Raw genomic sequence first — 12,092 nt, forward strand, 5'->3', positions numbered from 1 at the left:
GTTAATGTTAATGTATGTAATGTAATGTTAATGTTAATGTTAATGTTAATGTTAATGTTAATGTTAATGTTAATGTTAATGTTAATGTTAATGTAAATGTTAATGTTAATGTTAATGTTAATGTTAATGTTAATTTTAATGCTAGTGTTAATATGAATGTGAATGTTAATGTTAATGTTAATATTAATGTTAATGTTAATGTTAATGTTAATGTTAGTGTTAATATTATTGTAAAGGTTATTTTAATCTTCGTGTTAGTGTTAATCTTTGTCTTAGTTTTAATTAATTCTTAGTCTCACCCTCAATCCTTTATGTTTATTTCAATCCGGATTCCAATCGAACCAACCGAACGCAAAGAAGTTTCACTTCAAAAATTACACTTACTGCCACCGGGTTATGAAATTACCCACAGCGATTTGTAGCAATGATATACATTTCCATATTTTAATTTAATTCTAATGAATAACATTTTTCGTTCAAAACTGTTTAAATACTTCAAATCAAGTGCAAATTTTAATTTGTCTCGACTCCTGGTCTGAGCAACGTCTAATGCATAAAATAATTTTTAATGACGTGGTCGCCCCGCCCGCAAATTAAAAAAAAAAAAAATGTTTACTTCCGCAATGAAAAAGTTTCTAAACAAAAATATTTTCCTCTAATTTTTGCTCCCTATCATTTGACTCAAAACTTCAAAACTAACAAAACAAATTGGAGGAGACAGCCAACACAAACTTAATGAAATAATCGAATATTAAAATGTTATAGATTCTAAGCTTTTATGTAGTAGATGTCCTCGACAACAGATTTTGATAAAAAAGGTAACAGATCTACCTTAATTGTAGTATAGTTCGAACACTGCCTACAGTTGATTGCTACTAAACGTATTACGATTTTTATAAAAATATATAAAAACCATATATAACCAAGTTTCAAACTTTGTAAAAAAATTTTAGAAAAAATCAACCGAATTTTAGTAAAGTTTCACTTTTTATTTAGAAGTTTTTGGTTTACAGTGCAATTTTTGTTTGGTGACGGTGTCGTCACTGTCTTCGGTACAAAGTATATAAGAACTCTGCTCGACAATTTTTTTATATGGAGGAAAATGCAACATCTTAAAAAATTACTTATAACCACTTTAAACGGTGCACTTTGTTATACTAGAACTGCATACAAAAAAAGCTGAATATAAAGTGAAGTTTTGATGAATTTTTTTTGGATGTTTTAAATTTTTGTACAAAATTTTAAACTTGGATTTACATGGTTTTAGTTATAGAATGGCCAATATAGATTGGCGTTTACACATACGTTAGTGTTTGGCCGAGCTGGTACCAATATTGTTATAAAAAAAAATAATAATTGATAAAAAATAAATCATCAAAACTTGTTAATATGACGTAACTATATATTTCCGTAAATGCGCTAAATCTCGCTCAAAAATGCATATTTGTGGCTTTTTGACAAAACCACTTATCTCGAGTTATGCCATTTTCTTTTTAAAGTAATAATTCATTATACTCCCAAACAATATTTCAATAATAAACTAGCCGTAGGCCTAGTTCAAGATGCTGTTTTTATAAAAGCTTAATAAAATTTAAAATTTTTGTGGCAAAACTTCTAAATTAACTTAAGTTGTTTTATGAAAATGCCACAGATATGTGTTCTTGTTCTTTTTCATAACCAGTTTGTGTGCAAATATTCAATTCATTATATATGTAGCTTTGGTGGAATAAGTGCCGTTTTGTCTGCAGTAAGTATTTAATTAAAAAATTTAAATTATTGAAATAAAAAATAAAAAAATACAAAGTTAAAAAAAAAATTCGCTGCGGACAGGATTCGAACCTGTGCGGGCAGAACCCAATGGATTTCAAGTCCATCTCCTTAACCGCTCGGACACCGCAGCTGTTGTTAAGCCGTTGCCAAAGTGCGCACTTCAATAAGGGTTGATGTGTATGGATGGGTTTGTGTTTGAACGTGCGAAGATTGGCAACAAAAAGGAGGGAGAAACTAAACAAGCAAGGTCGTATGCTACTGCATGGATGGCTGTGCAGTTGTCGATTAAGCTGATTTTATTTGTTACTATGCGCAATTTTGCTTGCATCTGCTTTCAATTTTTTAGCTGAAGACTACATACATACATATTAAAGAATAAGAAAAAGTAAATGCATATGAACTTTGTTGAAATAAAATGTTCACATGCCTAACAAAAAGGGAACCAAATGAAATAAAAAGTAATTGGGAAATTAAATTAAATGCTGAAGTAACTATATATTTATGTATATACAAATATGTGCATACATACATACATTGTTAACTGCATGGTTTTTTTTTTCAGAGAAAGCGCTAAATTAAATAGTAAGCAGGTGGAAACTTAGTTATCAAATTACCCAACAAAAAAAGTGTTGAAAGATATAAGAACTCATATGAACTAAAGTAAAATAAGATTAAAATAAAATGGAATTAAAAAATATATATATATAAAAAGTGTGCGTCGGCCGGGAATCGAACCCGGATCAACTGCTTGGAAGGCAACTATGCTGACCATTACACCACCGACGCCCTTAGTTATTTTTGCGCTGATCGCAAACCCGGCGCGAAAGTATACTTTTGTGTGAATTAATTTTAATTTTAAGTACATACTATTTTATTTCTATTCGCAGCTCATTTTTGGCATTAATGAATGTTAACTAGGTTAGACAAAAGCAAACTNAGTAAGCAGGTGGAAACTTAGTTATCAAATTACCCAACAAAAAAAGTGTTGAAAGATATAAGAACTCATATGAACTAAAGTAAAATAAGATTTAAAATAAAATGGAATTAAAAAAAANAAAGTGTTGAAAGATATAAGAACTCATATGAACTAAAGTAAAATAAGATTAAAATAAAATGGAATTAAAAAATATATATATATAAAAAGTGTGCGTCGGCCGGGAATCGAACCCGGATCAACTGCTTGGAAGGCAACTATGCTGACCATTACACCACCGACGCCCTTAGTTATTTTTGCGCTGATCGCAAACCCGGCGCGAAAGTATACTTTTGTGTGAATTAATTTTAATTTTAGGTACATACTATTTTATTTCTATTCGCAGCTCATTTTCGGCATTAATGAATGTTAACTAGGTTAAACAAAAGCAAACATAAATAAAACAACTAAGCAAATTCGGTATATTTTGTTAACTAACCAAGTATTTACATATTTACCTATGCCTGTACGTTCACATGCTATGTATGTATAAAAAAAGCCAAAAAATTGCAGCTAGCTTCTTAAATGTTATGCGTACTTCGTATATTTAGAAAACTGATAAGCGACGGAACACATTATACTTGTACATACATACATATGTATATATTAGTGATTAATTTATTTATAGACACTAATCTAAATTGATTGATACTGCTTATGAGGTCAGTCAAAAATATTAGGCTTTCTTATTTTCTGATTTAAAATTTTAAATACTTGTTTTATGTATGTAGTAGAGATGCCAACATATGTCGAAAATTGTGATCCTGGGATTCTGGGATATTTTTTAAGTAGTCCGGAATCCCGGGATTTATCCCGTGATTCACATTGACACATAACTTTAATGAATGTGAGTAAAAATGCAATAACTGAAAGCATTTAAATATACCATGAAATCAAACTATTTAAAATTTACGATAAATTGATTTAAAAAAATCACACATTTATTAATACGCACAAATCCTAAAGTAATACATTTTTTAAATAAATTTAAATAAAATTTAAAAAAGCATATCATTGAGGAACGCATACATCCCAAATAACAATGCAAAGTAATAATTAGCAAAAAAACCGTTATATACAAATTCTCTTAACATGTTTATTTTACTCCTTAATTAAACATAAGAAATCTTATATAACTAAATTCATATTTAAAAAAATACCAATAAACCGGCAAACAAAAAAAGTGTTGTTTGCTTTTAACCAAATCCACTTTCCGACATGTATTTCGACCCGCTGAATCCGAATCTGATGTCACTTTGACTCGTACACCCTAAAAATTTCGAGTAAAATGCGAATTTGTTGCCTTTGTTTTCACAATTTTTGTAATTAACTCGAGTCAAGCGTAGCTCGGGTTCAGCTGGTCGAAATATATCGAGCCCTAACCGCCAAAACGGCGTAAGCGACAAAAAAGTAAATTTTTCCGTAAGCGTTTTTTTCTTACACTAAGCAAAAAATCAAAAAAAAATTGCTTAATATTATTAAATTCAAACTTGAAAAGGAATCAATGAGATATAAACTGTTTATGTGGCTTCTGTTGCTCTAATAAAAACCCCCCGCCCCCCATATTAATTTTTCTTTGATATCTGGCATCGAGTTTTATCATATGTATAGATTAAATTACTGAATCATTACTAACATTTATTTCATCTCTTCTCTAATTTCAGGTGAGTCGATAAATTTATCCAGACTGAAAGCGTCATGTAAGTGATAAAAATAATAGATTATATTTAAAAGGCTCCNGTATATTTAGAAAACTGATAAGCGACGGAACACATTATACTTGTACATACTTACGTATATATTAGTGAAAAATTTATTTATAGACACTAATCTAAATTGATTGATACTGCTTATGAGGTCAATCAAAAATATTAGGCTTTCTTATATTCTGATTTAAAATTTTAAATACTTGTTTTATGTATGTAGTAGAGATGCCAACATATGCGGAAAATTGTTATCCCGGGATTTAGGGATATTTTTTAAGTAGTCCGGAATCCCGTTATTTATCCCGTGATTCACATTGAAACATAACTTTAACGAATATTCTCTAAACATGTTTATTCTACTCCTTAATTAAACATAAGAAATCTTATATAACTAAATTCATATTTAAAAAAGCGTATGTTATTAACCTACCAATAAACCGGCAAACAAAAAAAGTGTTGTTTGCTTTTAACCAAATCCACTTTCCGACATGTATTTCGACCCGCTGAATCCGAAACTGATGTCACTTTGACTCGTACACCCTAAAAATTTCGAGTAAAATGCGAATTTGTTGCCTTTGTTTTCGCAATTTTTGTAATTAACTCGAGTCAAGCGGAGCTCGGGTTCAGCTGGTCGAAATATATCGAGCCCTAACCGCCAAAACAGCGTAAGCGACAAAAAAGTAAATTTTTCCGTAAGCGTTTTTTCTTAAACTGAGCAAAAAATTAACCAAGAATTGCTTAGTATTATTAAATTCAAACTTGAAAAGGAATCACTGAGATGTAAACTGTTTATTTGGCTTCTGTTGCTCTAATAAAAACCCCCCGCCCCCCATATTAATTTTTCTTTGATATCTACATTGTACTGGCATCGACCTGTCACAGTTTTATTATATGTATAGATTAAATTACTGAATCATTACTTACATTTATTTTATCTCTTCTCTAATTTCAGGTGAGTCGATAAATTTACCCAGACGCTTTCAATACGCGATGTAAGTGATAAAAATAATAGATTATATTTAAAAGGCTCTACATCTATCAAATCAAGAAAAGTGGCTCACATCTGTTTATCGCTTATTTCTTCTTGAGCCAAGTTAAAGGTTAACGCCACTCTAACGTTGTGGAGAAATCGTATTTTTTCGCTAAAAGATGAATAAAGCAAAAAATTTTTTTTTTTTGTAATGGCTGTGCCAACGACTTTCCTGCAACGCCTTTAAAATTTTAACGCGTTTTTCTTTTTTTAGCCACTTTTTTCAAACGCTATGTCTAGCGTTTTAACAGTAGCTGAACAAATATACAGTTTGGAGAAGTATGTACCTAGTGAGCCCTTTTGTGCTTGAATGTTTATTTTTACTAGATCCCCCTCACCCGCTTCGCTGAGTGTGTAAAATTTCTGGGTGCTACATTAGGTGTAATTTATTTCAATAAAACTCAACATAGTGACACTATGCCAAAGCAGGAGATTTCTCGTTCTTAACCATCTTAAAAATATTTTCAAACTAAAACTTTCTTAAACCTCTCTCTTGTCATACTCTTTACTTTATCCCGCGAATTCAATTTGAAATTTTAAACAGGTGGCAAGCTCCTTAGATGTAGTTTAGAAATGAAGTCCTTTCATAATCACTTCGGTTAATACCTATATTATAATAAATTATTTAGCTTATAATATCATTGTATTTGAATTAGGTTTTAAAACAGGTGGCAACCCTTTTAAAATTCCTCAGAAAATTCTGCATGTTTAAACTTAAAATCTCTAAACACTCTAATACATGTCAAATCCATTTGGAATCATACCCATATTGTAACCATTCATTTAAATTATTTAAACATGTGGCAACTCTGGTAAACGACCTCAATAATTTCTAAATTCACAAACTAAAGATTTCTTAACAATACTTCGTTTGACGCCCATATTTAAATTTTTTGCAGATAGCTTGCGAATAACTAATTCAGATTTTACATTTTAAACAGGTGGCAACCCTTTTCAAACTATTACTTTTTTTATCCACTTGACAGCAATTTTTTAATATAATTTTCAGATAAATAATTCCCTTAAATCTAGTTAAATTTGATCTTTTAAACAAATGGCAGCCCTTTTCCATGAGTATGGAATTGATTTTATATATCTCCATAACAAGTTCCAGTACTCTACCACAAATACTTCCCAAGATATGCAATATAAAAAATCCGTTTGTATGGGAGGTGCCACGCTCTCTTGTCTAATCGAGATTAAAGCTATCCTATGTTTTAAGTTGGTTCAAATGGCACCCATTTGTGAAATTTCGTGATGATCGGATTCGGATTTATAATATTAGTAAGAATAAGCAACTTTTTTCAAAGGCGCATCATTTCTAATTACGAGCATCGAAAGTATTCACAGTCGATTGGATTATTGTATTGTATGCATTTAGTAACTATGAATTTATCGAACGTGTTTTCCACTGCAACCTGTAAGGCATCCTTTTCGGTCAGCGCCAAAACCAAATATTAAATATTTACCATAAAGAAAAAATTTCAATTGCAAAATTTCTATAATTTACATATTAGATTTCCTGTGATGTTGTAACACTGTTCCTCCAAATGCACCGCACGTCACAAGCCACACCTAGCCCAGCTAATTTCAATTGGAGCATGCGTATCGCTATCCACAACTGCTTAGAGCAAATAACTCCAGCAATAGATGGCATAAAAACCGTAAGAAAGAAATAATAAAAAGCTGCATAAAAGTAAGCGCAACAAACGTCGTCTTCCGCCGCGTCCAACTTTTTTCGCCTTTCGCAACGCTCGATTTCTGCACGCAGCACAATAATCATTTCACCGCTACTCACTCATTTTTCCTCTTACAAATGCTATAAGTTGCTTTTATTGTTTTATGTCATAGCAAACTAACAAACGAACTTTAGCATTTTCCAACCTGCAACATTTGCATGCCACTCTACACTGCTGCAACGGCGTTTATTTCTTCGGCGCAGCTATTTCAGTTAACTCAGCAGTGTTTCCTTTTTTATTTGCAACAATTTTCGTTGCGGTGTAATTTCTTGTTATTTTGTGCACTTTTTGTACGCCAGCGCCACGCAATACCAACCTGCAACAACGCACTTTTATCCGTGCAAATCCTACTGCCGCTGCTGCTGCTGCCACTTTTTGCTCGGCCACCACCGCATCGCGCCAACCGCCCTCCCTTCTCACAACAGCATATCGACATAACCACACGGCATCGATGCAAAATCGATGCATTTTAGATTGATTTATGTTTTGTTTTGTCGTTTGACGGCTGCCGGCTGCAGGGAGGGCAACGGCACCAGCGCGGCGGCGTTGGCAGTGGCAGTTATGCAAAATTGCTGTGGTAATCTGCTTCCTGCCACTGCCACAGCCACAGCCACACAGCTGCACAAAGTGGTTGCAAAGACTGCTGCTGCGTAAATATTGCGTCGCCTCCGTCTGTCTGTCTGACTATGGCTGACTATGGAAATTCGTTGACTCGCGTATGATGAGGATGATGAGAAAACGCTAAGCGCTTAGTTTCATTTCAGCGCGGATGTTGGGCAGGCAAGTAGGCAGCAAGGCGCGGGTGTACGGGATTTTGGACGCTTTGAAGTTATGAGGCTGTTAACTTTATCCATCGTTGCCTTAAAAGCCTTAAGGAAATTGAACGGAATAAGTGAATGCCTGCCTGCCTGGCTGCTTGCCTGTCTTCATTGCATATTACATAAACAGTTGCTGCGAATATATTGTAAAATGTTTGCTATTGCTTGGATGCATCGATGGCTGGATGGATGGCTGTGCGAATGGATGGATAGGTCGTTGGCTGAATGGTGGGGTATTATGCATAACCAATAAAATAGAATGCGGGACATCAAGTGCATTTACATATATATATATATATATATATATGTACATATTGAAGAGAGTGGATTAAGACAGCCATGAGAGAATTTTTAATAGACTTGTATCGAGGTTAAGGAAATTTTACATACATAATTGAACATAGATACATACATACATGCGGCGATAGTAACATGGGATCCGCTCACGAAAAAGTAAAAGGTCAGTAAAATGGTCAAATTTCAACGGCTGGCTTCTCTACTAATACCAGTAGCGGAGAAGTGGACAACCACCAAAGCGCCGCTAAGCACGCTAATTAACTTTCCATCGATTTTTCATGCAATCAAGAGGGCATCTAACGATTACGACATGAACGCACCCAAATATCGATCAATACAAAACTTCGACCGACCTCAAAGAATTTCCTACAGCCGACCCTCCGAGCTCAATTCTTTTTTAATGACCTAGAAGAATGGGACCAAGGCAAGAGGATCAATCGACCGGGAAATTGGTGATGATGTTTAATGGGAACAGTTCTTAGTCAAATGGCTGAGACGTTCTGCACAAATAGAATAACAAGGATATACCCCAAACATGTGGAACAGGAAAAAACATGAAAAATTTATAGAGTTTGCCAAAGAAGAATGGCAAATGGAAGCAACTAGTTATATCACCCGACAACTTCAGTCAAAGATAAATGCTCAGCACACAAAGTCTCTACCTAACAAAAGGGGGCAAAACAGCCGCATAGTGGCCGCAGCTCTTCACGTACCTCTACTGCAGAGGTTTCATCGATGAGGATGAGGATAAATCTATCCAATAAATTATCTGCCCGTTGCCTGGATTTTGATAAACGGAGAGCAAACTTTGCAGTGACTTGCTTGAAAATCTGGATGACATCAGAGCAGCAGATATTATAAGCTTATCCACTTTTTTCTTAATATTAATTGTCCGAACTTAGAAATTTACAGCTACCAAACGGGTATAAAAAGCGACTATTCGAGATCCGTACCTAACAACTAAAGTTTGCCAGATGAGTACTCCGTGTGCTATGCCATCGTCCCATAACGGGCAAATTTTTGCGAGTTGATTCAGTGATTCTAGCTCAATTCAGTGAAGCAACTCATTGAGGAATGGTGGAGATATGAGATATGGAAGTGACAGCAAACGTGATGAACGGGTTGAATGAAACATTTTCCCGTTTCTACAGTTTTCTATTTTCTACTATATTTTTCTCTTTCTTTCTCTATTAACTCTCAGTTCGACTCAACCAATCGACTCACTGGTCAATAAGTTGGCTGATAGGTAGGCACATGTTAATGAGCTACTGGGACGAGCGGCCCAGTCTAGGAGACAGCTCACTAGCTCAACTTACAGGCTAACCTAATATTCACGCACGCCGCCAATTTACTGTCAAAAATTTCTCATGCACATACAACTTGTATGGGACCAACCGAAATTGAACGGCGTGCGTATGAAGCTAACTCAATTTCCAATTATTGTTCTGCGTGACATTTTGATTTGACGTTTCGCTCAATGAAATCAAATGCAAACGCACGCAAGCCAATTTCGGGTGACGCAAAAAACAAATTCGACGGCGTGCGTACCAAAACGCAAGCCGCGAATATTAGGTTAGCCTGTTAGTGCTGAGTTACCCAGCACTAGTCGAAAATAATAGTTTGTTGCTACATTTTTTACAGGATCTTCTGTAGCATTTATAGTTCTGCATAGGGGAAATCATTTCTCAAAGAACCCATAACAAATTATTTTTCAAGACAATTGAGAATTGCAGAAATGTTTGTGTAATGAATGAAATGTTAGCCAAAAAGGGCGCCTTTTCTAAAAGATGCGACTCGAAAGAGCATTGTTTATTATTGTGTAAGGGCCATGCATATTAGTGAAATTACTGTAGTGCCTTACCCAAAAATTAAAAAAAAATTGTGACGGTCACCAAATAAAAGCGTCTAAATAGTTGTTTCATTTTATTTGAGCTTTACTTGATTTTTTCCAAACTTCTTTATTAAGGTACCTACTGCATATAATTTTAAAATAATTTTTTGCATATGCAATAACAACTATTTCGGCTTCACTAATTTGCGTAATTTACTGTAATTATCTACCTTCTCACATGTTGCATGTGGTCAAATCACCGTTAGCATTGCATTGAGAATATTTTTTTCTGTATTTCCACCAGATGAACTCAATCACGCACTAGGCCATTGACACAGCGCATTGAAGGTGGTAATTTGAGCCATGTGCACACATTAAAAACCAAAACAAGAATAAAAAAAGATATCTTAAAATCGAAAGTCATTCTGGTCAATACTCAGAAACATGTAATCATTGTCTCCAATGCCAGTCACAAACTTGCGAGTTGTGCTCAAGGAGTAAAGGCTAACAATTTACACCCAAAACTATTTTTTATTGCGTTTGCAAATAAAAATGTGCAGTCATTGTGCGAAGTTGTAATTCGCCAAAAAAAATATGTTTATTATAAAATTTGTACGAATAATGGCTAGTCCATTTCCAGCTCTTTCGTTGATTTCTTCGCACATTTTGCCACCGTAGTGTGTGTGTCTGCATATCTGCGTGCCACCTGGCGGCGACCTCTAATAAATGTCGTTGTCAGTTTTATTCCTGTCGACTCTTATGTCTTTTATGCGCTGCAAGGTATTTTTAATTTGTATTTTATTATTTATTTTTTTAATGTTTCTGACTGCAGCATTTAATTGATTTTAACGCCACATACAATTTACATACATCAGCGCATTTACGGTGTCATACCACAATTTGTGAATTGTCTTACCACTGGTTGCCGAGCAAATGATATCACTTTTCTCTACTGACAGCTATACTTTTTAGCCTCTGGGCTTTTTTGTTGTACACATATGTATTTGGCATTCATTTGAAATATTTGTGATCCGACACTAATTCCAAGCTTTATCTACTATTCAAACTCGAATAGTGCCGGTTTCTTTTCAACAAGAGTTTTTTACTGTTTTTTTTTTTTTATTTTATTTTTGTAGCTGTTTTTGCGTAGACTTTGAGAAATTTCATTAAGAACTTAGTAATTAAGTTGTAAACTTCGTATTCACTATTCGCTGATTTCGATGGTTTGTGTTGCTTTTCGGATATCACCAACATTTTGCTCGACAGTTTTGGGTGTGTAGTTTTAAATGGGTATTGTCATTGCTACTCATTTTGATATTTTTGCATTTTTAACTGACATGCATATGTATCTGTATATTTGTATGACATTTGATTGAAATGCTGTCAGTCGTGTAATTGTTTTACTTTAATGTATACCTGCGTTCCTGTCCATTATAAGTTTCTTTTCAATATGCTTTAAAAAAATTTCCGATTTCTCATGTACGTACATATATATGTATGTATGTATGCCCACCCCACTTCACCTCAAGAGGTTGCTTTTTATGCGACTGTCTTGAAAACTCTTTTCTATCTTTCGAAAGACTAATTAAAAGGTCTGCTAACGAGGAGGTCTTGCCGTTATTCTGTTTGTCTTTTAGCAATAAGTTCACTAAAAATGAAATTGAAAAAAATATATATTTTTTTTATTTTAAAACAATACAAACTAAGTATTAAAGGAAAATTAAATTTAAAATATAAAATTAAAACTTAATTAAACGAAAAGGAAAAATAAAATAAGTTTCTAAAATATTACAGAAATTAAAAATTTTGTTTCTTTATAAGTAAATAAATAAATTTATAGTAAAATCCAAAAAATAAAAAAAAACTTTATAGTTAAAATGAAATAAAATTAACTGAATAAAAAATAATTAAATAAGTTTCTAAAAATT

The 12,092-nt window shown here is 33.5% G+C and overlaps 3 non-coding genes across 3 annotated transcripts; all 3 read right to left on the reverse strand.

The window, feature by feature from the left end:
• Nucleotides 1–1,818: 1,818 nt before the first annotated feature.
• On the reverse strand, nucleotides 1,819–1,900 carry TRNAS-UGA (transfer RNA serine (anticodon UGA)). Its single transcript has one exon. It is a non-coding gene; the product is annotated as a tRNA-Ser (tRNA).
• A 584-nt stretch (nucleotides 1,901–2,484) lies between these two features.
• Nucleotides 2,485–2,556, reverse strand: TRNAG-UCC (transfer RNA glycine (anticodon UCC)). Its single transcript has one exon. It is a non-coding gene; the product is annotated as a tRNA-Gly (tRNA).
• Nucleotides 2,557–2,916: 360 nt separating this feature from the next.
• TRNAG-UCC (transfer RNA glycine (anticodon UCC)) lies at nucleotides 2,917–2,988 on the reverse strand. The gene has a single exon. It is a non-coding gene; the product is annotated as a tRNA-Gly (tRNA).
• Nucleotides 2,989–12,092: the final 9,104 nt, after the last annotated feature.

This window comes from Rhagoletis zephyria, unplaced genomic scaffold (assembly GCF_001687245.7).
Source record: "Rhagoletis zephyria isolate East Lansing unplaced genomic scaffold, Rhagoletis_zephyria_1.1 Rzeph_scaffold_00300, whole genome shotgun sequence".
In the NCBI taxonomy this organism is placed as follows: domain Eukaryota; kingdom Metazoa; phylum Arthropoda; class Insecta; order Diptera; family Tephritidae; genus Rhagoletis; species Rhagoletis zephyria.